At 36.8% G+C, this 21,924-nt stretch overlaps 1 protein-coding gene across 11 annotated transcripts in view; it reads left to right on the top strand.

The window, feature by feature from the left end:
* The window catches only part of ANKRD12 (ankyrin repeat domain 12), a 146,644-nt gene that overhangs the window by 668 nt on the left and 124,052 nt on the right, over positions 1-21,924 (top strand). For 2 of the 11 annotated variants that reach the window (XM_055368650.2, XM_055368645.2), the window contains exon 1: positions 80-441. The exons of 7 other annotated variants lie outside the window; for them this stretch is intronic. The gene's annotated coding sequence lies outside the window, so the exon portion shown is untranslated. Of the gene's footprint in view, positions 1-79; positions 442-20,482; positions 20,558-21,036; positions 21,159-21,924 lie in introns of those variants that run through there. 2 more of the 11 variants (XM_055368646.2, XM_063699389.1) reach the window with 2 other exon arrangements.

Below are 21,924 nucleotides of genomic sequence, written 5' to 3'. Positions count from 1 at the left end.
TGAGTGTGCGCGGCCGAGAGGGCGCCGCTGGCGTGCCGCGGTCGGACCCGCGGGGGCGGGGGCGCGCCCGGCCCGCCGCGCGTTCCCGCCGCCAGCCGCGGAGCGTGCGCCGACGCCGGGGAGTCTGCCGCGGCCGCTCGGGCCGGGAGCGTCGGAGGTACCCGGGTCCTGGGAGAAGTGGATGAAAGCAAGAAGGGGAAATTGCTGCTTTAGTAGTGTCCGGGGAAAGAGCAGCCACTCTACGGTTCTGTCTTAAATGCCAGTGTAAAATAACCTTGCCGCATTGGACAGGCAGTTCCCGTCATCGTTTTTCAAGTGCCCACTTGTGATGCTTCAAGACCCCTGGAGCACGTCAGGTTCTTAGATATCGTTTTGAGGAGTGATGTGGAATGACGCATCCTTACAGATCCCAAAGCGTTGAATAAACGGTTGTACAAAGAGGTATGCGAAGCTTAGCTGACAGCTGTTTTAGTTATAACAGTAAGACGCTGTCTGGGATAGGAAGTTACTGTTGCACTCGTTGAAACCTTAGGAAACATTTAAAGCAGTGTAGTCACCGGGATTGTAATTTCCACTGGACACCCGTGGTTAAACTGCGAACTAAGGTGAAGTGTGTTGCAGATCCAGTGCTGTGTATGTAGTGGTTCGGAATTACCTCTAATCCTAAAGTTGAAATGAGCCTGCATCTTCAGTCATGTATTTCGTTTTCATTTTAGCATGGTTTATGTAAATTATAAAGAAAGGCTAGTGAAATAGCTATTTTATCGTAAATTAACTGTGTGTTAAAAACATATGCACAGCCGGGCGCGGTGGCTCATGCCTATAATCCCAGCACTTTGGGAGACCGACGTGGGTAGATCACCTGAGGTCAGGAGTTCGAGACCAGCCTAACCAATATAGTGAAACCCCCGTCTCTACTAAATATACAAAATTAGCCAGGCGTGGTGGCGCATGTCTGTAATCCCAGCTACTTGGGAAGCTGAGGCAGGGGAATCGCTTGAACCCGGGCGGCAGAGGTTGCAGTGAGCCGAGATCGTGCCACTGCACTCCAGCCTGGGCCACAAGAGCGAAACTCCGTCGCAAAAACATACCAAAACAAACAAACAAACAAAAAAACATATGCTCAAGTAGGCCGTTAAAAATCTTGGGCACTGATCTGAGTTTCTTTAATCGTTATACAAAGCCTTCCCTGGAGATTAGCTCAGAACTGGCAGAACATATGCTCTATTGGTGCCAAGTGGCTTAAAAGCAAAATGAGATAGTGTCCACCGTGTAAGATGAAGTCGTTATATTAAGTCTTGTTGAGAAAAATCTTTAATTTGGGTTAAAAGCAGGAGCCTTTAAAAATTTGAAATGTTTACCCCTGGAGATTATAGACAAGGGGAGAAAAGTTTTACTACTTAAGGATCTTTTATATTTGATACAGGCACTGAATAAATTTCTGAAGCTCTACAGGCATCTTGGCTAAGGTCAAGTTTAACTCGTTATGTGTTTTAGTTTAGAGACAGATGAGGTGTTAAAATGGAAGGAAAATGAGTGTTAAGTGTACTTATGTAGGATACTTTTAATGTTCTTAATCTTGTATAGTTTTCATAATCTCATAGTTTTCGTAGTAGTTGGTAAGAATTAGTTATCGGAATAGTTTTATGAACTACGCAGAACTGGGAAAGTGGAAATCTCTGGGTGTGTATTCCATGAAGAATATTTGAGGAGGAGTGAAGAGAACAAAAATATTCAGACGAGGAAAGAATTTAGCTGAAAATACATTGTGCAGACTTACATTGGTTTGTTAATACCCAAGGGGGAAAAAAGCCTGAATTTTATTTGCAGACTAGTGTCCAGCTGGTAGAATGAGTTTAAAAGGAAGATGCTTTTATCAAGCTGTCGATATTAACTTTTTCCCCTATAGAAGTTGAAAACCATGACTGATACTCTTTTGAAGTAGATTGGAGAAATGGTAGGATATTTGGAAAGCACTTCGTTGGAGAAGAGATTTTTATTCTTAAAAAAAAATGAGTGATTTTAAAAATATCATTTTGATTTCTTGCTATTAGCTGACACGTAAACTTTTCTTTAAACCATTCTTACGTTTTAGGAGCATTATTTCAGTCCAAAAAGAGGATGGTTAATGGAATCATTTCCATCATAGTTCATAAGAGGTTTCTACTGCTCTCTGTATATAGACTTAGTCATGTTAAAGTAACGTGTATCAGATGGGCATGAAGAATTTGTCTAATAATTGCTGTAGGTTGCTTAAGAGCTATTGACACTGCTTTCTGACTTGGAATTTGTTGCTAAAAACATGTATTTGTAAGATGCCTGTGCCTTGTGAAGGGTGCAGTGTTGAGATTTATCCTTGGGACAGGAAGGGACCTCTGATTTTCTTTATTCATTTCCTTTATTTTTACACATGAGAAAATAAAGGTGAAAAGACTTAAAGCTAGTCTGCAGCTAGTTAAAAACTAGTCTGTGGTTTGGCCGAGAGGTTTCTTTCTGTGAAGATGCTAATTTGCCTCTTTCTTTAGAAGTTTTACGGAGTTGTGGAAAGAACATTGAAATATAAGTGAGAAGGCCTGGGTTTAAATTCTTGATTTATCACTTCCTCACTTCCTAACAGTGGTTTTTGACATATCGCATTAACTTTCAGAACCTTGCCTTCTATCAGCTGCAACTTTAAAAATACAAAAATAATAACCTTGTCTTCTTAACCTGCAAAGGTAATTTTCCTGCATAATTTAATGTTTTCATGTGGAACAAATGAGAATACTTCAGAAAGCACATTGTACACTGTAAACTTCTATACAACGTGGTGATGTTATTTTTAAAGAAAATACAATTCTTAAAGTGTAACAAGGTGTTTAGATCCCTGGATTTTTGCGTAGCCCTACCTTTATTGTTTTCATCATCTGCTGTTTTACAGATTATAACTCCTGTAGATACATTTTCTGATCCCCACTTAGTTCTAACCTTAGTTAAGCTGCTTATGAACATTTTAAATATTGCAGTTATTAGTCTGACTTTCCCTGGAGAATATGAAGTTTCTTTAGCATTTGAAAATATTCTCATGTATACTCATACATTCATAATCTGTTTCTGTAACAGACAGTGGCTTTTTAAAAGTAATAGTGAAAGTAATCTTAGTAGCAATGTTAATTTATTTGACTCTTGCTAGTTTTCAGGTACGCAAAAGGGAGATGATTTCCTTTAAAAACTCAGCTTTGAATAGTTCGTGTTAAGGTTATCTCGTATATCTGAAATATTTAGAAATGTTAAAACAGTTTTTGTTTGCCTTTGCTGTTAAGTTTGAAACCTCTTAGTGCTTTCAATTGATAATCCTGGAAACCAACCTCAGTATTGTAGTATTACATAGATTATCGGAGTTTTTATAGTCTTGAAAATAAAGGTACTTATAATAATCATAGATAATATTTGCTGAACACTTAGAATATGCAAATTTGTGTTTTAAGTGAAACATTTCAGGTAATTTTCATAATAACCTTGTAAAACGGAGAGGAAACTGAGGCTGTGAACAGTTATGTGATGTATAGATTTTACACACTAAATAATAGATTTCATTATCCTGTTTTATTAACCATTGCTCTGCCTCTAATTAAGAGTGTTGGTTTTCGAAGAGTTTGAAGGCGGGGATTCTTAAATTTCAGATTTCATGAAAAATGTTTGGGGGCCAGCTATTCTACCTTCTGGGTGGTCAAAAAAGAAAAGAAGTACCTTATGGGAATCATAGAACATAGGCCAGCAACCCTTTTTATGAGATGCTGATATACTTGTTGCTGTGGTGGTGGTGGTGGTGGTTTTATATTAGTTGTCAGAGCACATTATTCTTACCAGATACAGAAAGGGCCATGGATATGAGGCTATCCTAACAAATTCCACTTTGCTATTGCTATCATTCTTCTAAAGAGACATTCTTTCATCACAGTGACTGAAGAAAAAACTAACCAAACTCATTTAGGACTTTCATAAGGGAATAGATCCAGCAATAGAAAATTTGCTGAGTTTGTCCAGCTTAGAAAACAGTATCCAAGACCAGGTTTTCTGATTAGTGTGATCCTCCAAAATTCTAAGAAACTTAAATTCAAACATAAGTCCTTAGAAAATTCACTTGTAACGTGGAGATGCTTCCAACTTGACGTAGATTATGAAGCTGAAAGTTACAGGGTGGAAGTCATTTCTTTTTCTTTGGCTTTAAAAAAAATTCTAAAAATTTAAAAATTATGTCATCTTTGGCAAATTCCTTAACATCTGTTTATTGGGCTAAAATTGTTTCAAAATATGTAATAGTTTACCTTTCTGGTTCTCAGTATGTATTCAGGCCATAACTGGGAAAAAAATAACACAAATGTTAGCAATAAGTACATTTTTAACTACCTTATGTCTGTTAACTATCTTATTTTGACAATTAAGATTAATAATCTCTAATAATATGCATAGATTGGGGAATTGTTAACCTTTTAAAATGAATAGTGGGTTTTTTGTTTGTTTGTTTTTGTTTTGTTTTGTTTTAGAGCCAAGGTCTCACTATGTTGCTCAGACTGGTCTTGGTCTTGAACTCCTGACCTCGAACAGTCCTCCTGTTTCACCCTCCCTAGTAGCTGGGATTCCAGGTCTTAGCCACCTTACCTTGCTATATAGTCTCTTATTGTAACAATAGCAAAGAGTTACAATAGAACTCTATAGCTTCTCAGATTTCAGATTGTTACTCCTACATAGGAGTTTTGTCAGCATTCTGACTTCTAATAGAGAAAAAAAACCATTTGTGGCTGTCTTTTCTGCCTAGAAATAGCTATACTGACTCTCAAAAGAAAAATAGTAACTTAAAAATTACAGTGCTTTGTAGTTCGCACAGTGCTTTTTACATCTGATTCTCTTTTGAACCTCACAGCTCAGTAGGCAAAACAAGGATTGTCAGCTAATCTGATGATACTGAGCCATGGATTGAATCCAGGTTAAAAGTATCTGGAGTAATGTTAGATTCCTTTGAAACTCACTCATGAAAGAGAAGCATTAGCAAACCTAAAGGAAGAGAAAGGAGAGACGTGCACTTCTATTTTCTCCCACCAAATTCATATTGTACACAACTTTCTATTCTGTTTACCCGTTCTGAAACAGAGTAGAGGTAAACATTAAAAACATTCCTTGTACAGCTTTAATAATTAGTGGTAATGGGCCAGGTGCAGTAGGTCACTCCTGTAATCCCAGCACTTTGAGAGGCTGAGGCCGGCAGATCACCTGAGATCAGGAGTTTGAGACCAGCCTGACTAACATGGTGAAACCCCCTCTCTGCTAAAAAATACAAAAAATTAGCTGGGCGTGGTGGCGCACCCCTGTAATCCCAGCTACTTGGGAGGCTGAGGCAGGAGAATTGCTTGAACCTAGGAGGTGGAGGTTGCAGTGAGCCAAAATTGAGCCACTGCACTCCAGCCTGGGAGACAGAGTGATACTGTCTCCAAAAAAAAATTAGTTGTAATAGTTAATGATGATAAAGACAATTAGATAAGAAAATTAAAATTTCATAACACATTTCCTACCATAATTTGCACAAGAATATTGCAACTAGGAATAAAGCCTTGGCTTGCATTCCAGTGTTCTATAGTAGTCTTGGAACCTCTGAGTTAAAACAAATCCTTTCTACCAGAGTTTAATTCTCACTACTTGGAAGTTACTTGGTAATCAAGGAAAAGAACTTCTGTTGAGCTTCTGTACGCTAGATACTATTAGATACTTTCATGTATGTTACATGTAAGTGTAGATATCTTAAATATCGAGTTAAGAAAACACTTCAAAAAGTTGTTGCCAGAATATCTCTAACTGGGTCTTTTTTACTCAAGAACTTAAGTTGAAATTTATAAGTTATAAAAATGTTAAGTCTGTTACTTTGAGAAATTTTTTCTTGATTAAGATCAGTCCAATTCACTAATATATTTATAGTTGACATGATCATCCAGTAGTGGTTATTGAGCCTTCAGAAATTATGCTTATCTTCCAGGATTTGTAAAAACATCTCAGGAGTGAAGAGCATTCTTTTTTTTTTTCTTTTTTTTTAAGACGGAGTTTCACACTGTTTCCCAGGCTGGAGTGTAAAGGCATGATCTTGGCGTACTGCAACCTCTGCCTCCCGGTTTCAAGCGATTCTCCTGCCCCAGCTTCCCGAGTAGCTGGGATTACAGGCGCCTGCCACCACGCCTGGCTAAGTTTTTGCATTTTTAGTAGAGATGGGGTTTCACTATGTTGGCTAAGCCGGTTTTGAACTCCTGACCTCGTGATCCACCCACATTGGCCTCCCAAAGTCCTGGGATTACAGGCGTGAGCCACCACTCTCTGCGGAGCATTCTCTTTAAGCTGCAGTTGAATATGACCAAACACCACCACCACCACCACCCTCTTTAGTGTGTTTCTATTTGTCCTCATGTTATTGAAAGTAAGCAAGAATGGTTGACAGCAGATTGGCTTACTCATTCTTTCCTTTGTCCTTTTTCACCCTTTGAAGCTCTTCCTCTTCCTTCAGGCACTAGTGCTCTTTCTTGGAAAGCCCCATTGAAAATTAATCTATACTTACATAGATACTTACATACCTATATTTGTGTTATTAAACTTAAAAATTATATTACCACTTTCATTTTACATTAGCTAATGCATGAGGAAATAATCATTTGCATTTTCTCTACTGTGACTTGACACATCATATCCTTTGGCCATTTTTCTCTTTTTTTCTTACTCAAAACTTCCAGGAGTAGCAATCAATAATTTAAATAATATTTTAACATTTTTATTAGGGTTTTACAGCATGCAATTATTGTATGCTATTGTTTAAAGATTATAATAAAAAGGTTATTCTCCAACCTCCTTTTGCATAATCTTTATATATTAGTGATTATTAATCTTCTATATGTTACAAATATTATTTTATAGCACCATTGCCCCTTCAAAAACCCCAGAAGAATAGGCTCTGTCCAAAGTACTACTACCTTATTGGGGTGATTACTCTTTATGCTCTTTTATTATTCCATTCACACTCCTAGTCTAAGAATTTCCCCTCCCTATAGCTTTTGTATACTCAGATGTTAGGGTGGGAGTAGCAGAAAACAGAATCTTTTGAGCATAGGGGGAAACATGTAGTCTCACACTTGAGTCGTATTCATTATGAAGTGCTAATAGACTGGCAGAGGTATAATTACAACTACTCCATAGTTGATTATAGGTTCTCCACATATACTTGCAAAAATCTTAACGAGGTTTATCTTATTCCCATTTTGCACCTAAGGTTCAAGTTAAATCATTTAAAGTTACACATATCTAGTAAGTGATGGTGACTATATTGCTTCCTTTCAAAACTGCACCTTCAAAGATGATGATATTAAAAGAAAAGATAAAATGATAAATTTAGAAACTTTAGGGGAAAATATGTAATTTGCATATCATATTAATTATGTATGTATTTGTATGTATGTAATACATGCATTATGTAATATGTATACATATTAATATGTATATCATACTAATATAATAATTATGATTATGGACTTTTACAAGGAGTAAAAAGTGAAAAGTCATGAAGTATTCAGTCTGAAAATGTAATGGGTTCTTGAATTTGAAAGTATTTGAAATTTTTATCTTTTTATTTCTGAATTTTCCAGTTTTACCACAATGAACAAGTATCATAGATATAATGAAGTTTTTGTTAGTTTTATTTTTAGATATGGGTTCTTGCTCTGTTGCCCAGGCTGGAGTGCAGTGGTGTCATCATAGCTCACTACAGCCTCAAACTTCTGGGCTCAAGGAATCCTCCTGTCCCAGCCTGTCTTGTAGCTGGGATTGCAGGCGTATGCCGCCATGCCAGACTCCGGATGTAGTGAAGTTTTAAACATTTACATAATTAACAGTTTTTAGAGGAATGTCTCTAGGTACAGCACTACATCTAGCATTGTTGAGGCAGGGATTCGGGAAGATACAAGTGAAGGCAATATTATAGTATGTGTCTTTTTAAGAATTCACACTCAGGAAACAAAATACACACATAATCACATAGGAGGATATTATTATTCCTTAATCATCCAAATTGCTTTCTAGTTGCTGTGGAAAGGAACATGGTAAGCCATGTAAAGACACGAATCATTCTGTCTTGTTCTCTGTTCCATCACGTTGTAAATGGTTAGCATATGTTTATTGAATGAATGAGAATCACCTCAGTGCCAATGGCAAGAGGGTGGTCTGACTGGCATAAGAGGATGAACTGGGACTAAAAGTGGGTAGCAGTTGAGAACAGCCACAATTACTAGGATGAGGGGCTTAATAAAAATTAATTTCCAAGGTGGGAAATGATATAATACACATTTTCTTAGAAAGTAATTCTAGAAGTATAGAATTTAAATAGGAGGTAACTATTTAGAAAGGTTCTTAAGGGTTTAGACCCCAATTGTAAGCACATATCTGAAGAAGGCATTCTCTGTTTATGGGCAACTTAAAATCTAGCAAGAAGAGGTAATTACCTAAAACCAAGATGCATAATTAGGAAGAGGTTCTGTGTATATTTTGAAGTTGTAGATTTTTTGGTGAATATGAGTTCAGGGAAAAGGACCTGTGTGTTTTAGGCACTGAAATAGGTCTCTTCAAAAAGGCCAAGAATCACTGAAATGTAGGTTCAGTTTTTGCTGTAGAACTCTTAGATTCTTAGAGTCCTTAATTTCTTTTTTAGGGGTTATTTTTTATAATGTAATTCCTTTAGTAAACCTGCTTAACATTTGCACCATCAGTGACATTTGCCTTTTTTTCCCCTGATTCAAAAACATTTGTGTGGTTATATGTCAGAAAGTGTTCTATTTTAAAAATAAAACCAAGCCTGGCACAGTGGCACATGCCTGTAATCCCAGCTACTCCAGGAGGTTGAGGTGGGAGGAACATGAGTTTGAGCCCAGCCTGGGCCAAAATAGTGAGACACCATCTACAAAAGAGTTTTGGCTGGGCACAGTGGCACACACCTGCAATCCCATCACTGTGGGAGGCAGAAGTGAGAGGATTGCTTGAGGCCAGGAGTTTGAAAGTAGCCTGGCCAACATAGTGAGACTCCATCTCCATAAAAATAAAAAAAAATTTAAAAACCAACCAAATACACGCTTATTCTTTTGCATTGATGTTGGAGTTTTCAGAGTACCAGCCTTTTCACATTACTTTCTTTCAGCTATTAGAATACAGTGAAATTACTCTGTTCTGGTCCCTCATTACCATATTTCTCCTTCTCATCAACATGCTTTGGCAGGGTAAACAGTTTATAATTCTAAGTGACTTTGGTCAGAAGAGCTACCAGTGACATATACTGCTACATTAAACCAGTTTAAAGTGTGTTTTCCTTTGAATGCCCTGGAATATACAGTTGTTCTGAAATCTAGTGTATATTATAAGAGGTAAGTTTGTGTTGGAGAGTGAGCAGGATAAAGAAAAACATAGCAGTTCAAGATTAAAAGGCCTAAACAATTCAGTCCTGGTATAGTCATGGAAGTGACAATTTTAATCTGTAATTTGAGCAGTGTTATTACCCGTCATATTATTGGATCAGGGTGGAGATGATGTTGTATGTAAGTTAGAAATACTTTATTTATTACTTGGATTGCTGTCTTGTAGGGACTGATTTCAGCTCTCCACAACTGCATCAAGAATTTGGACGTGTTTTTTTAAGGATCTCAGGCTTATATTGCAGAAGCAGTGATTATTGTAAACTATTCTGGTTTCTTAATGACCTATCCCAATCTCACTTATCTTATGTACCACTGTTAAAACTATATCGATTATTTAAGTAGTTAAAAATCCTTTCATTTAAGGCTAAAGTATGTGCCTGTCATTTTTATAGAAAGCAGTAAAAGTGAGATAGGGCACTTTTGGGGGTTAAGCTGTGAGCAATACTTAAGATTAGCACCAGCCTTATTTATAATTGTTATGATATGTTGCAAAGATTGGCTGCAATAGCCTATCTTTTGGGGGGGGCTGCAGAGGGTGCAAAAATAAAATACAAAAAAATTTATTTAGAATATTTTAGATAATTTAAAAGGTACAAAAAATAGCATGATGAACTTTCCTTTTTCTCTAGACCTATTTAAATCCTTTTATTTCTTCATGGTTCATCTCAACTGTGACGTATTCAGTGAAGCCTGACCTCTTCCATCTTAAGTCTGTTGCACATCGTATATAGTAGTGAGAGCAGCGTGACTAGAGGAGTTGAAAATAAGATTTATGTATGTAGTAGAAATGTACCTAGAAATCTAGTGAAAGCTAAACTTCAACATTTCACTGTATGCAGAACAAAACTAATAAAGTATAGATTTGAGAGGAACCAAACAAAATAATTATTTTAGGAAGATCAGTTGTGTGGAGCAATAGGTCTAAAAGGAAGTGGTGAATTGCCAACTCATTTTGATTGGCTTTTTCACTGTACTTACTCTGTGAAATTTTACTTGGCCTTCAAACAGTTTACCATTTTGCTAGAAGAGAAAGGAGATGGCAGAATTCTTCATTATGAATTTTTCTAGTTTTCAGGGTTTTAGAATCCTTTTAGAACCTGTAAACTTTTTCCCTGTTGACAGTGAAGTGAATACAGTGGCTATTAGATTTTACTTTTCAGCATTGGTAGTATTCTCTGCTCCCAGTGCCGGAAATGCAAGTAAAGCTGGCTAACCATTTTCTCTGAGCTGTTGCAGCCCTCTACTGGTTTATGGAAGTTGCAGCAATTTAGAACCTGTTAGGGCCAGAAGGTCAGTAAACTCAGCAACTCATTTAAAAAATCTCAGACCTTTAGAAGTCATCTGTGCCAACCCTCTCAATTGCAGATGAATATTTTATATACCTACCTTAACAATTCTGGAGGGAGGGAAAAAAATATATATATATATACACACACACACAGGTATGTATGTATGTATGTATAAGATACCCTAGGCAAATAGATAATTGTAAATATAACTGCCCATATTTATTTACAAACTCTAAATGTATTGTTAGAATGTGATCCTTTACAATCAGATGTTTCACGTTGTCAAAAACATCTCTTTAAAGTCTTGTAAATATTTAATGAAGTAATGAAAATTTTATTTTTTAAAAATTTGAGGTGTTTATTTATTACTATTAGAAGATAAATACAACAGATAAATGCTAATTGCTTAAATTATTTCCAAAGCAATTTTACTTATTTATTGCTGGAGCCAGAAACTTAGGTTTCATTCTAGGCTTCTTGTTCTTGTTTACTCTTCCACCCCTGTCCCCTGTGACCCTCCCCCCGCCACAATCTGGTCATTGTGCTTTAAGTGGTCTCCTTGTGTCTTAGGTAATTCCTCTTAAGTCCATCTTCCAGAGTTTCACCAAGGGCACATTTCTGAACACACTACTCGAATTATGTCACTACTTTTTTTAGAAGCCTTTTTTGTTACCATAAAGAACAGACTACACAATGACAAGGGACTTCATGATGAGATCCCTTCCTGCTTTCTTCAGCCTCATTTTCTGTCGCACTCTGCTTCAGTTTTTTGCTGTTCCTTCATTGTGGTCTGCTTTTGTGTGTGGGCATGTGTGTACATCTGTGCATATGCTTATCCTCCTCCCACACCAGCCCCATCTATATCTACCTGCATCAGAGTCATCCTCAACACTCTATTTTAGTGTTCCCTCTTCTTGAAATTCCCCACCCCTACCTCCGTACACATGCACCCAAATTGGGTGCTTGCTTACATAGCATTTATTATTCTGCATGGTAATTAAATTGTCTTTTTTCTGTTAAAAACTGTCAGTTCCCTTCAGGCTAGGGTTGTGTTTTGTTCATCTTAGTTCCATTATGTGACATGTAAGTGTTTAATAAATGCTAAGTGATAGAATAATTGCATGAGCAAACTAGGATATGATAGCTAAAGGAAATACCCACACTTAAATAAGTTAACATCACAGACTTAATTCGTTTTTCTTGACATTTTAAGGAGAATTAGTTCATTTAGACTAGTGTTTATTGAACATACTTTTCATGATGTCTATATTAAGGAAAGTGATGGTTGGGGGAGATAAAGAATGGTAGAATTTTAGAATTGGAATGGACATCATTTTAAAATGAGGAAACTGAAAGCCAAAGAGTTTACTAGAAATTTCAAGTTACAATTAGAACCCAAGTTTTATAGTGCTCATTTTTTACTTTCCTAATTTCCTTCTAATGTATTTTACCTAGATTTGGCTAGGATTAGTAGATACCGGTTGTTTATTATTTCAGGCAATGGGACTATCTAAATAGAACTCTATCCTGTAGGTTTACCTTTGTGGAATTTTGAAAGTAATAATAGACATATAGCTAAAGCAAACCGACTATTTGTATTTATTTATTTATTTATTTATTTATTTTTTTTTTTTTTTGAGACGGAGTCTCACTCTGTCACCCAGGCTGGAGTATAGTGGTGCAATCTGGACTCACTGCAACCTCCACCTCCTGGGTTCAAGCCATTCTGCTGCTTCAGCCTCCTGAGTAGCTGGGACTACAGGCATGCGCCCACCACTCCCGGCTAATTTTTGTGTTTTTGGTAGAGACGGGGTTTCACCATGTTGGCCAGGCTGGTCTCGACCTCCTGACCTCAGGTGATCTTCTCGCCTCGGCCTCACAAAGTGCTGGGAATACAGGAGTGAACCATCGTGCCTGGCCTGTAATGTATTTATTTTGTATAGTCTTCTGAATTCTTTCTCAGGCTCAGACTCCCGAAAGGTATAATATTTAGCAGCACCAATACAAAATGAATCCTTTGTTTACTGGATTGAGCTTGTGTCCTAAATCTTTTGCTTCTTTCCCTATTCTGGATTTAGAGTTAGAAAACATGTAAGTACCTTTTATCTCTTTTCGTCTACCACTGTCTGAAGCACTCCGTTACCTGCCATCTCATGTATTACTTCCTCTTGAGTTCTACCCAGAATGCTGTAGGACTCCAGAGGAAACTAAGTAGAAATGGATCTATGTTATTATTTTAAAAGAATTTTTTTTGTTGATAAAAGCAATACATCTCCATTCTAAAGTTAAAACTTTAGAGAACTTTATAAAATAGACCATAAAAATTCCTTAAGGACTTTTAAGAACATTGTTTTAAGGACATTGTTGAGGACAGTTTGTTGTAAAAGATTGTAGATGCCTGTACTTTTTTCTTCATCTTTTGCATGCTGTTGGTGGTTAAATTTTGTGATTCTGTGATTTTTTTAAATTTATTTTTATTTTTTATTATTATTTTTTGAGACGGAGTCTCGCCCTGTTGCCCAGGCTAGAGTGCAGTGGTGTGATTTTGGCTCACTGCAAGGTCTGCCTCCCGGGTTCAAGCCATTCTCCTGCCTCAGCCTCCCGAGTAGCTGGGACTACAGGCACCTGCCACCACACCTGGCTAATTTTTTGTATTTTCAGTAGAGACGGGGTTTCACCATATTAGCCAGGATGGTCTCGATCTCTTGACCTCGTGATCCGCCTGCCTTGGCCTCCCAAAGTGCTGGGATTACAGGTGTAAGCCATCGCACCCGGCCAATTTTGTGATTAAAAAAAAAAAATGATGCTAATTTCTTGATCTGGAATGCAACCATGAGCTTTTTGTGGGAAAATGTTATGGAATAACTGCCAGAAAACATTGTGGTGAAAATTAACTATTACTTTAGGAAAATATGATAAAGAGAGCATGTTCCCTTTTTATAGACTGAATTCTCACTTGAATGGCTTAAATAGCTAAGGCAGGGAGGGAAGTCCAGTTAATATCTCAGAAGCACAACTATTTGTTTCGAGGCTTTTTCCAGTATTTTTTTCAAAACCACTTTAAAAATGTGAGGGAATTAAGCTGCTTGCTCGGTTTAAGTAGGAATTACTTAGTGTTTATGTCTAATGGTTTATTTTTTGCATGTGAGGAAAACAGCAGTAAGTACATCTAATAATTTAAGGTATCATTTTGCATTCATAGAAAAAATACTAGAATTTGGAGTGAAATCATTCTAAACCTCTTATTTAAGAAGCAGAATTTTGGAATGAGAGGATCTTAAATGTCATCTAATTTAATTTTACTTTCAAGAAGAAACAGAAATACTGAGAACTGATGAAGGTCAACCAAAAAGTCTTTGGTAGATCTCAGAATAGAGTGAGTCTTGGACCTCAAGCTCCCAGATCACACTACATAAAAAGTGATGGTCACTTTCCTAACTGAATGACGCTTAAGGACCATTCAAAATTGTGTACTGTGATATGGTCCTTTGCTAGTTGTCTTTTTTTCTCAAATCAATTTCGAAGAAAGCGTTTTTGCCCTGAAAGCGGCTGCAGCTCAGTGGAAGCTGGAACTTCCACTGCAAGTTAGGAACTTGCATTCCATGCTCAGAGTTCTCTCTTTACTTTCTCTAGGTAGAATACAAAGTGGGTGGTAAATTTGAATATTTTATATGCACTGGGGTCTGTGCTAAGGTATAATTTTAGTTACTTCTCATAGCCTTTTTATTGAACTTTATCATTTCATAATATAGATGATGAAATTAAGTAATTTAGGCCAGGTGCATTGGTTCATGCCTGTCATCCCAGCACTTTTGAGAGGCCGAAGCAGGAGGATTACTTGAGGCCATGAGTTTGTGGCTAGCCTAGGCAACAAAGCAAGACCTGGTCTCAATACTTAAAAAACAAAAAGAAAAAAATAATTTGGACTTTGCTCTCAGTTGTATTTAATCTAAAGTACATGTTTTAGGGACTTCTGGACAAAAGGGTAGACTGGAGATGCCCCCTTCTTTTTCAAATATGGAAATGCTAGATAAAAATAAAACATTTAAAGAAAGGGGAATCTGCAGGTGCCTGAAATGAAAAAGAACACAGTCATAACAGAGAACAGAAGTTGAAGCTTTGTCCTATAGGGAAAATAAAAAGATACCTTTAGTGTGTGAGCTTTAATGTAGTAGTGGAATCCATTGGCCCAGGAATGGCAGAAAGCCGAGACTGGGCTCTTTGAGTAAAAGTCCAGACCAGGAGGACTCTCAATTATTCATAAATAGGTCTTTAAAAAACAGAAAGGTCATCTACCAGCCTGGGTTTATATTTCCAGGTATATCTTCATCCTGTCTTTTTATTTTCACCGTTTTTGGTCTTCTTTAGTGGTCTGCTTTTTTTTTTTTAAAGTATATTGCTGGATTCTGTTTATCCACTCTTACAGACTCTTGATTAGTGAGTTTCATTTATTGTAGTAACATATATATTGGAAGTTATTTACATTCTATTTACCACACTTAAAAAAATTTTTTTTCTGCCTTCTGTCACATAGATTGAATGTTCGTTTGTTTTCAAAGGCATCCATTTGATTTATTGAGACCTATATTTCTATTCATTTTCTACAGTTTTTTAATTTTAACGTATATTTTCCCTCTAAGCCAGATAAGTCCTTTAAGTGCTTTCTCACTTTCCTGTGGGCTTTTTCCCTCTCCTTGACCCCTACTCTTTCCCAAAAGCCTTGTTGATTGATAGGGGTATTCTTTTACATATTTGTCCTTTTTCTTTTTGTATGAAATAGACTTATTAGATTATAAACTCACTCTTACTCCCATATGTTACGTAATGTCCTCATATGTTTCTTTCTTAAAAAATTTTTTTGTAGAGACGGGTCTCACTGTGTTGCCCAGGCTGGTCTCCAACTCCTGACCTCAAGCAGTCCTCCTACCTCAGCCTTCCAAAGTGTTGGAATTACAGGCGTGAGCCACTGTACCCAGCCCATAGATTTATTTCTATTATTTGAGTGCCTACTCAAAAGCAGATTTTCAAACAGGGTATTTACATGTCCTTCTAAAGCCTTTTGATGTCTGAAAATATTTTTCGTTAACCCTTAGGTATAGCTGATAGCTTAGTATCACCAATAGCTTAGTTTGAGTAATGATTTTGGTTTTAAATAGTTTCCCTTTAACATTTTGAGAATATTACTACATTGTTTTCTTATCTCTGATGTTACTTTGGGGGAAGTTCTGATGGCAGTTTGATTTCTTTTCCTCTCTAGAACATTTTGAAATCCTTTGTCTTTTTCAGTTTCGTTGTAATGTGTCTGTGTATAGTTCATTTTCCTGGTTTGGCCCTTGGATTCGTGTTTACTCACTCATTTATCAAATATTGAATTTGTCGGGAGCCTACTGTGTGTCCCAGGATGTATTCCGGACAATTTAATCTGAGTTCTTTCACCTTTTCTTATTTGGGGGAAATTACTGGTCATTTTTTCAAATATTTTGTTTTCTCCATTTTCTTCTCTTTATGGAAAAATTAGTGGTCATTTTTTTCAAATACTTTGTTTTCTTCATTTTCTTCTCTTTACAGGAATTCTGTTGTATGGATTTTGTCACTTCTAGTTTCTGTATGTCTCTTAACTTTTAATATTTTGTTTTTTTTCTAATCCCTTCCTGATGTCTTCTGGGACTGTCTTCTCTACTTGTTCTTCTAGCTCACTAATTCATTCTTTGGCTTATCTATTATATACCTAATCTGAAGAGTTCTTTATTTCAACCCATGTATGTTCATACTCTGTATTGGTTCTTTTTTGTAACTACTTAGTTCTGCATGTTATTAGTCTTCTAGCTCTAAGAGGATTTTAAATGTTTTGAAAATTCTTCATGTGTCTTTTCCATTAATTCTGCTTTGTATACACATAGTTTAGTTTGAATGGGAAACCAATGAAAAAGTTCAAGCAGGGCGGTGATATAATTTGATTTTTAGTTTTAAAAGATTACTCTGCGGCTGGGCACAGTGATTCAAGCCTGTAATCCCCCAGCACTTTGGGAGGCCGAGGCGGGAGGATGACTTGAGCCCAGCAGTTCAAGACCAGTCTTGGCAACATGGCAAAACCCTGTCTCTACAAAAAATACAAAAATTAGATGGATGTGATAACATGTGTCTGCAGTCTCAGCTACTTGGGAGGCTCAGGTGGGAGGATTGATCACTTGAGACTGCAGTGCGCCATGATCATGCCACTGCACTCCAGTCTGAGCTACAGAACAAGATCGTGTCTCAATAAATGAATGCATGAATGATTACTCCAGTCAGGTGCAGAAGCACACACCTGTACTCCTAGCTGCTTGGGCGACCGATGTGGGCAGATCGCTTGAGCCCAGGAGCTTAAGGCCAGCCTGGGCAACATAGTGAAACTCGTCTCTTAAAAAACAACAACAACACACACTCTGGCAACTGCCTGTAGAAGATGGGGGTGTGTATAAGGTGGAGGTGGTGACAAGAATGTAAGCAGGAAGATCATTTGGGAAGTGTTTGCAATAGTCTATTCAAGAGATGATGGTGGCTTGGATTAGGATGGTAGCAAGTGAGATGGGAAGACATGAATTTAATTTGTGGTATATTTTAGAGATGGAATCAGCATTTCTGAATTTCTGGCTTAAGTGATGGATGGATGTTGGTGGCATTTATTGGAATAGAGATTAACAGAAAAGAGTTCTCTGTAGTCCTTTTTGGTTTGGTTATGCCTATTAGATATCTATGTGAAGATGTCAAGTGGGTATTTACATACACAAATCTGGAGTTTTAGAGAAGGTCTAGGACTAGAAATACAGAGTTGGAAATCAGTGGCTTATTAGTGGTATTCAAAGCCATGAGACTGGATTAGGTTTTCTAACTTCACACATTTAGGTACCATGGGTTAGTGAATAAAAATAGACCTAGCCTAAAATGCTGAGGCACCCGTAATATTTACAAGTTCTTCAGAAAAGAAGAGATAAAAAAATAAGGAAGTTGCTTTTTGGAGAAGTGGGGAGGGTTAATGGGTACAAAAAGTAGAAAGAATCAATAACACCTAGTATTTGCTGTCACAGCAGAGTGACTATAGTCAAAAATAATTTAATTGTACATTTTTAAGTAACTAAAAGTATAATTGGGTTGTTTGTAACACAAAGGATAAATGCTTGAAGATAATTTTCAGGATAAAAATGCGTCATAATTTGTTTAACCAGGTATAAATGGATATGTAGATTTTCCCTCCTGTGTTTTGGGCATACTAGTAACACTTCCTTGAATGTCTTTTTATATTATCTTTACATATTTGTGTAAGTACACCTGTAGGACAATCCCAGAAGTAGAATTACTAGAAGAGAAGACTGTGCGTTTAAATTTTTATGGTTTCTGCCAAATACCTCTCCAAAGAGAATGTATCCCGTATCCCCATCAGCAGTGGATTAAAATGCTGGTTTTCCCGAACCCTTGCCAACAGTTTTAATCTTGGTCGGACTTTTAAGTGAGAAGTCATGTCATTATTTTATAGTTTCAAAACTGTGAATGAGTTTGCATACTTCTGTATGTTTACTTTTGTGTTTTTTGTTCTTTGTTGATGTCTTCTGATTTTTTTTGTAATTTTTCTGTTTTTCACTGATTTGTTATACCTCTTGGATTATTCTTTTTCATATGTGTTGCAAATGTTTTCACTTGTTTTCTGATTTCTGTTTATGATGTTTACATTGTAGAAATTTTAAATTTTTGTTTAGGACTTAAAAAAACGGCTTTTAAGGCCGGGCATGGTGGCTTATGCCTGTAATCCTAGCACTTTGGGAGGCTGAGGTGGGCGGATCGCTTCAGGCCAGGAATTCCAAAGCAGCCTGGCCAACATGATGAAACCAAATCTCTACTAAAAATGCAAAAATTAGCTGGGCATGGTATTGCATGCTTGTAATCCCAGCTACTTGAGAGGCTAAGGCAGGAGAATCGCCGCTTGAACTGGGGAGGTGGAGGTTGTGGTGAGCCAAGATCACGCCACTGCACTCCAGCCTGGGCAACAGAGTGAGACTCTGTCTCAAAAAAAAAAAAAAAGAAAAAAGAAAAAGACTTTTGACTTTTATGTCATATTTTGGAAAGGCTTTCTCTATCCAAGGATTTTTCCCCTAATACTTATATGGTTTAATTTTTATATTTTTTTTGTCCCAGATACCAACATTTTTACCTTGTCATAATTAATTCTGAAATTCATTTGGTGAGAATTAAGATAATTTTGAAAAAGAAAAACGGTGAGGAGGGAGTAAAATTAGTATTAGAAAGCTGTACATAAAAACAATACAGTATTGATACAAGAATGGAAAGACAGAGTATTGGTGGAACAGACTAGAAAGCCTGAAAAGAGATTTAGTTATTAACATATAAAGGAGTAAGAGTGTGGTTTAAAAATAAAAATTGGCATTATAGGTAAGTGGATGAAAAGAGTTAAACATCAAAAGTAGTTGAAATAAGATTGAATGTATTCTGATCTTTGGCTAGAGAAGCTTTATATCTAAAAGCAAAGGAAGGATTTATCAAGAAAACTACAGGCATCAAAAATGTATTTGCATTGTTTACCCATGTTTATAGCAGCATTATTCACAATAGCCAGAAGGTAGAAACAACCCAATATCCACTCAGCAAAATGTGGTATATACGTAAATGGAATATTACTCAGCTTTAAAAAGGAAAGTATTGGCTGTGTAGAGAGCATAGAAAAAAAATTGTGACACATGCTACAGCATGTATCAGAACTTTGAAGTCAGTATGCTAAGTGAAATAATCTAGTCACACAAAAGGAAAAATATCATATGATTGCACTTGCACAAAGTGCCTAGAGTAGGTTCATGGAGACAGAAAGAATGGTGATTACCAGGAGCTGGGAAAAGTGGGAAATGAGTTTTCTTGTTAAATGGGTTTCAGTTACAGAAGATGATCAAGTTCTAGAGATAGATGGTAGTGATGATTGCATGACAGTGTGAATGTTACTCAGTGCCACAGAACTCTGAACAGTGCTTCTAGACTTAGGATGGCGTTAACATCCCAACTAAACACTAGTTGAAAATACTGTTAAGTTAAAAATGCATTAATACACCTAGTCTACTGAACATCATAGCTTAGACTAGCCTCTGTAAATGTACTCAGCATACTTATGGTAGCCTACGGTTGAACAAAATAACATGAAGCCTATTTTATAATAAAGTGTTGATTATCTTGTGGTTGTTTACCCCTGTCATCGTGTGGCTGACTGGGAGCTGCCCAGCATCACAAGAGAGTATAATACCACACACCAATAGCCTAGGAAAAGATAAAAATTCAAAAATCAAAGTACTGTTTCTAGTGAGTACGTATGACTTTTGCACCATTTATAAAGTCCAAATATTGTAAGTCGAACCATTGTAAGCTGAGGACCATCTGTATTTAAATATAGTTAAAATGGTAAATTTTATGGTGTGTGTGTGTGTGTGTGTGTGTATATATGTGTGTATATATATGTGTGTGTGTGTGTGTGTGTGTATATATATATATATATGTTTTTTTTTTTTTTTTTTTGAGATGGAGTCTTGCTCTGCCTCCCAGGCTGGAGTGCAGTGGCATGATCTCGACTCACTGCAACCTCTGCCTCCCTGGTTCAAGCGATTCTTTTGCCTCAGTATGTTATGTATATTTAATCACAGTTTTAAAAAATATGCAACAAAAATGACAGCATCGGTTTTCCTCTTACAGATCGATAGGAAAATGATTGCCACAGCAGAAAAATGACCAAAGATATTAACAAAAATTCTGAAAAACAAAAATAAAGTAAGTGGCTTAAGTGGAGTAAAAAAGGTTTTTAATCATGAGAAGTCAAAGAACTTAAGTGGTCAAACTGAGATGGGATATAGACATGAAACCAGGATGGGGGCAGGATTTGAGGTAGAGATAAAGGCTGTGAGTGACACAAAGTCAATATGAGGTAAAGTAACTAGAGATGTAGATGTTTTCTCTGAAGAGGATGGAGTCGTTGCTTAATGGCTTCCAAACCATCAGAGTTACCTGAGAAACTTTTTAAAATAAACTTTTTGCTTTAGTAGAGTGGTTTTAGATGTACAGAAAAACTGTGAAGATAGTACAGAGGTTTCCTGTATACCTTTATACCGGTTGCCTCTATTAACATCTTACATTGGGATGTTACATATGTCCCAAATAAAAAACCAATATTAATAAATGATTGTTAACTAAAGTTCATACTTTATTCAGATTGCCCTAGTTTTTACTGAATGTCCTTTTTCTGTTCCAAGGTCCCATCCAGGATACCGCATTACATTTAGTTACCATGTCTCCTTAGCCTTCTCTTGGCATGACAGTTTCTGAGACTTTCCTTGTTTTTGATGAACTTGACAGTGTTAAGGAGTACAGTGAGGTAAGTGTAGGATGCTCCACTATTAGAATTTGTCCTAAGTTTTTCTCATGATTAGGCTGGGGTTATGGCTTTGAGGAAGAGGATCACGGAGGTAAAATGTCATTTTTATCACATCTTATCAAGGGTACATACTGTCAACATGACTTAGCACTATTAGCGTTAACCTTGATCACCTGGCTGATAATAGTATTTGTCAGGTTTCTCTACAGTACAGTTACTCTTTTTTTCTCCTCTTTCCATACTGTATTCTTTGGAAGAAAGTCACTCTACCCAGGCCACACTTACATGCTCTTCCTCCTTGAAAGGAGATGTCTCCATAAACTATCTGCAGTTCTTCATGGACGACTTACTCATTCTCTCTCATTTAGTTCTTAATGGAAGACTTACTCAATCTCTTTCATTTATTCACTTTACTAATCAGTGTGGACTTGTAGATGTTGATACCTTGGGTTATAATCCAATACTACTACATTCTGTTTCTCAATTTTTTTCTGGCATTGTCTGTTGGGACCCCTTTCACTTTGCACCTGTATGCCTTTGACATATCACTATTATTTATGTATGCTTATTGAGTACTTCCTTTCTGGGAGTGCAAGATTATCCAGACTCATCTTTTGTTTCCTGCCTTGGCCTAGGATCAGCCATTTCTCCTTTTACTGAGAAAGGTTAATAACCAAGGTCTGCATTTTAGGTGTGCTTCTTGCTACTGGGGTGTTGCGGCTTGTGGATTCTCTCCAGCTGACATAGTAAGGAAATATATGTGTAT

This window comes from Gorilla gorilla, chromosome 17 (genome assembly GCF_029281585.2).
Source record: "Gorilla gorilla gorilla isolate KB3781 chromosome 17, NHGRI_mGorGor1-v2.1_pri, whole genome shotgun sequence".
NCBI classification, from domain to species: domain Eukaryota; kingdom Metazoa; phylum Chordata; class Mammalia; order Primates; family Hominidae; genus Gorilla; species Gorilla gorilla.
Note: the sequence above shows the minus strand (reverse complement) of the source record. Positions and strands in the feature narration are given on the sequence as shown.